Genomic DNA, 5,681 nt, shown 5'->3' with positions numbered 1-5,681 from the left:
AATCTTTATACGGGTTAAAGCAGAGTCCCAGGTGCTGGAACGAAAAGATAAATCTTTTTTTGTTGAATATTGGTTTTAAAAGATCTAGACACGACTATTGCCTATATATTAGAAAGAAAGAATCGGATACAACATATATACTACTTTATGTAGATGATTTATTAATTGCAAGTAAAAATTTAGAAGAAATCAAGAACTTAAAAATCGAATTGTCAAATCAATTTGAAATGTCCGACTGCGGAAATCTCAAGTTCTTTTTAGGCATTAAAATAAATTACAACTGTGAAGATGGTGTAATGGAGTTATCTCAAGAAAGCAACATTGACAACATTTTGAAAAGGTTTGGCATGGACGAATGCAAACCTGTTAATTCACCAATGGAAAAAAATTTTATTTTGCCTGAATCTGAACAATGTACCTATCCGTATAGACAACTGTTGGGGAGCTTAATGTACATAATGCTATGTGTTCGTCCTGACATATGCTTTCATATTGGATATATGGCCCGTTTCCAACATGAACCAAAGGAAATACACTGCAAGATGCTGAAGAGAATTCTGAGGTACCTTAAAGGCACAATAAATCTAAAATTAAAGTTCGAAAGAAGAAAAGATGCTGAAGCTTTAATAGGATATGTAGATGCCGACTGGGCGTCTGATATTAATGACAGAAAATCAGTAAGCGGTTTCATATTTGAAGTATTCGGAAATACTGTTTCGTGGTCCAGTAAAAAGCAAGCAACAGTCGCTATATCTTCTTCAGAAGCCGAATATTTGGCTTTAAGCGCTGCAACATCGGAGGCGATATGGTTAAAAGGGCTTTTGCAAGATATGGATATTATTAATTCAAATTATGCGGTGACCCTATTTGAAGATAATCAAGGCTGCATATTTATGTCCAAAAACACCGAATGCAAACGATCGAAACACATCGATATCCGTCATCATTTCATTCGAGATCATTTGGCGCAAGGTAACATTAATGTTCAGTACATTAGTACAACACATCAATTAGCCGATATTTGTACTAAAGTATTAGGCGTTGACAAATTCAAATTCTTTAGATCAAAACTACATTTGTCAGAGTGAGAGAGGGTATTGAAATACTTTGTATATAAACACTCAGCAAATGTACTATTAAGTAATATTTGAATTTAATTTGAAAACCCTTTTCTATGTTTGTCATGTACTGAAAAATATTTAATTATTCAAATATATACGTTCAATAAAATAAGTTCTTTTAAACTAAATCCGTAGAATCCAATTATTACAAGAATCTAGCAATGTCTGTGAACAAAATGTGTAATCAAAGGCGAGGTCGCAATTTTAATTCAATCCATCCAAAAGTTTCATCAATCATGGAGGGGGCAATATTATGGTCTGGAGGTCATTTTCTGGACAAGTTATTGACCCGAGTCTTCAAAAACATTTGCCTCATATAATATTGCCATAACAATCCCGAGAAATCCGTCTGCATGGATTATTCAACGCGATCACGATCCCCGTATCAAACAGCATGGCTATGGTATCAACTATTAACATTTATCGTTAAAAGTTACAAAACTGCAAAGATTTTTAAATGTATGAGACACTTATGGTGTTTTCTTTTCTGAAAAAATTGATTTGCCTTAATTTTGTCAGTACAGAATGCACATTTTTAAAATGTTGCCAGCAACCTAAAAAAATGCTATAATTTCAGCGGGCTGAAAAGAAATCAAAGGAGAAAACAGGGCAATCGCAGCACTCTCATTTGTCGGCAGTGCTGAAAATTCCCGCAATTTGCATTTTCGCACTTTTGCCTATTGGCCATAGTCCAACAAGATGTTCTTTCCTGTAAAGAAGTCGAATCACTTAACTGTAAGGTCAAAACAACTTCATTAAATGTTTATCCATTGTTGGACAAGGGAAAACACAAAAAATCTTTGCCCTCAATACAATATTTTTTTCAGTGTGTTTATTCGAATCATGTGAAAACCTGAATAAGTGAGAAATTATAAATCTTTTTTAATGGCCTTTGTTTAATTTTAAATTATTTATAAGGATCGATCTTATGTTTAAAGTTGTACATTATTATACCCTCCATCATAGGATGGGGGTATATTAACTTTGTCATTCCGTTTATAACACATCGAAATATTGCTCTAAGACCCCATAAAGTATATATATTCTGGGTCGTGGTGAAATACTGAGTCGATCTAAGAATGTCCGTCGGTCCGTTTGTTGATATCACGCTAACTTCCGAACGATACAAGCTATCGACTTGAAACTTGGCACAAGTAGTTGTTATTGATGTACGTCGGATACGTATAGCCCCCATATAAACGGACCACCAGATTTGGCTTGCAGAGCCTCTTGGAGGAGCAAAATTTGCCCGATCCGGTTCGTGGTGAAAGTATAAGGTCTCCAACAACCATGCCAAAATTGGTCGATATCGGTCCATAATTACATATAGCCCCCATATAAACCGATCCCCAGATTTCACCTCCGGAACCTCTTGGAGGAGCAAAATTCATCCGATTCGTTCGAAATTTGGTACATTGCGTTGGTATATGGCCGCTAACAGCCATACAAAAATTGGTCCATATCGCCAAAAATAATCTATCAAAACTTTATTTCTATAGAAAATATTGTCAACATTTTATTACTATAGAAAATTTTGTCGAAATTTTATTTCCATAGAAAATTTTGTCAAAATTTTAGTTCTATAGAAAATTTTGTCAAAATGTAATTTCTATAGAATATTTTGTCAAAATTTTATTTTTATAGAAAGTCGAAATTTTATTTCTATAGAAAATTTTATCAAAATTTTATTTCTATAGAAACTTTCCTCAAAATTTTATTACTATAGAAAGTTGTGCAAAAATTTTATTTCTATAGAAAATTTTGTCAACATTTTATTTCTATAGAAAACTTTGTCGAAATTTTATTGCTTTAAAATTTTTTCTCAAAATTTTCTATAAAAAATTCTCTCAAAGTTTTGTATCTTTTCTCAAAATTTTATTTTATTTTATCAAAAAAAAATTATTGAAAGTTTTTTCAAAATATTATTTCTACAGAAAATTTTATCAAAAAAGAAATAAAATTTGTCAAAATTTTATATTGTGGATGACATTCTTTGCAGGGGGGTTACTATGTAACTCGATTCGAAAGTTTAATATTACGAAAACGGATTTTTCCTACCAACTAACTAGAATTCACAAATACATTTGCTACTTTCGAGTTGCCACATCCGTTATCGGATATTCATACTCTACTTTCGTATGTGCATCACCATGTACTTCGAATTTAGATGTCAAAGTCGCTCGAAAGTAAACATTTTTACTCGTTTGATATTATGTTAACGGAAAAAATTAAAATATTAAATTATTGGCACCAAACGCATAAAAATGTAAGTATTTGTTAAATTTATATATATCAGTAGATTAATATTTATAAAAATGTTTTTTAATAGGGAGGACCAGAAAAATTATTTTCGTTCACGGCGCTAGAAGAGGTGTCATAGAGTTGCTGGATATGCAGAAGGCGGTGGACGGTATGAGTGGAGTCCGAAAATTTGGGATTAATAATAGTACCCCCCCAACCAGCGATGACACTAGTACGGCCACAAGCAGTAAGGACACCGAGGAAGTCGTCGCAAATGTGCTCAACTCCATCATAAATAATCCGAGTGAGACGGATGCTTTAGTGTCTGCACCGCTGTCCCCACCGCGTTGTTCATCATCTCGTACAGCCAACACAACACAATTTTCTTTGAATCGTGCTCCTCCAAAAAAAACAGGCATTGCTTGAAAAGCAGGTGAATGGACAAATGGACTACCACAAGCACTCCATATTACTTCTGGAACAGTATATAGTAATTTAAAGTCTTTAGTTAAATACAAAAAAAGGCAAGTGGACGTAGAAGAAAAAAATTATAAACTCAAAAAAAGAAAATTCGAGCACGAAATGAAATTGAGTGTGGAAAACCAAAAACTAACATTAGCAAAGCTCGAATTAAAGAGAGATATGCTAGAAATTGAAAGACACCGCTATCAATAACATATATAATCTACCGTTGTCTAGTATTTAAGTTTTTTTACTACTTTTTAAATCTGTGAATTACTAAATAAATGAATTACTATGTTATAGATTGTTTTTTATTTGATTTCTTAGAGATTGGGCTATGGTTAAGAACTGATTTCTGTCTTCAGAAGCTGGAACAGCTGTTGAGGTCGGTTCCATTTGTTCCACATTAATCGGTATTTCTGGTGGTAGTTCGACATTATGTTCTAAACAAATATTGTGTAATGCATACATTCAATATACATACATACATACATTCAATATTTTTGTGACCATTTTCGGTGCATAATGCAATTCTCGAGCTGCAAGCAAACATCGAAATCTTCCCTTCAGAACACCAAACGCACGTTCAATAATTGATCTTGCCTTACAAAACTGTTTGTTAAATCTGCTCTCCGCAGAATTATCATTAGCGGTCCTGTACGAAGTGAGGATCCATGGCTCTAATGGGTATCCAGAGTCTCCTAGAATAAAATGCATCTTAAATAAATGATAAATAACATTAAAATAATCAAATTGCCTATTATCCACGGCGATTTGTCTCCATTATTAAATGCATCCTTCAAAAACTGACGTTCGTCCGACAGGCTCCAAACGTGAGAGTCTCTCCAACACATAGTTAAAAGCTTCTTTGTTAAGCCGGAAATTTCGCACAAACCTATAAATATAAGTATAAACTCACGAACAACATACATAACACGTTGGTACTTACATTGCATCCGTTAATTGCATAAAATCTACACCATCGCGTAAGATTCTGCGTTCCATTCGCTCATCTTCATTTTCCATCCAAAGGGCAACCGAATCCATTTTTGTAACGCACAAATATTATTTACTTTTTATTTTAATTGTTTTGACGTTTCATGTAATAGATGTAGCCAACTCTGAATAAAACATTCGAAAGTACTGCCAAAAATGTTAAGAATTAGTGACAGCACTTTTCACTCGATTCAAAACTCTTACATGGTAAGACTATAAATTCGGATCGAATACAACTTTCGAGCTGTTCAAACTTTCGAATCGAGTTACATAGTAACCGCCCTGAAGTTTCTATACAATCCATGGTGGAGGGTACATAAGATTCGGCCTGGCCGAACTTAAAGCCGTATATACTTGTTAATTTTCTTCGGATGAAATATATTTATATCTTTTTAGGATCGTTTTTAACAAATTGGAACCTAAACTTTTTTGCCATGTTTCTTCCATTATATTAGCATTTTATTTATTATACATATTTCTTTATATCCATATTTGTACTTAATAAATACATACAGTGTGTCAAGAAAGTGTTTTGACAATAGGATAAAAATTATGTTTTATTCCAAAATTAAATATAATTTAATTTTAAAAAATATTTTATTATGTATTTTGCAAAGTATACATATTTTATTTTTCTCAAAACGAATTAACAACTCGATTTTTACTTCAATTATTTCTGGAATTTTAAATATTTGGCAATGTCAAAAGACTTTCTTGACATACTGTACATACATACATATGTTCTCGCATTGTTATAATTATACCACCATTTTCATGAAGCTCCGTTAGCTAAAGAACTTTAAAATGTTGCCTAAATATAACATACGCCAGTTAACAACTTAACTGTCGAAAATTTTTTCA

General features: G+C 32.7%; 1 long non-coding RNA gene across 1 annotated transcript; it reads left to right on the top strand.

Annotated features, from left to right (window-relative positions):
• Nucleotides 1-1,282: 1,282 nt before the first annotated feature.
• Nucleotides 1,283-2,007, top strand: LOC142229602 (uncharacterized). Its single transcript, XR_012720440.1, has 2 exons — nt 1,283-1,524; nt 1,699-2,007. It is a non-coding gene; the product is annotated as an uncharacterized LOC142229602 (long non-coding RNA).
• The last annotated feature ends 3,674 nt before the right edge of the window (nt 2,008-5,681 follow it).

This window comes from Haematobia irritans, chromosome 3 (assembly GCF_050003625.1).
Source record: "Haematobia irritans isolate KBUSLIRL chromosome 3, ASM5000362v1, whole genome shotgun sequence".
Classification (NCBI taxonomy): domain Eukaryota; kingdom Metazoa; phylum Arthropoda; class Insecta; order Diptera; family Muscidae; genus Haematobia; species Haematobia irritans.
The sequence above is the reverse complement of the archived record's forward strand: the minus strand, read 5'-3'. Positions and strand labels throughout refer to the sequence as shown.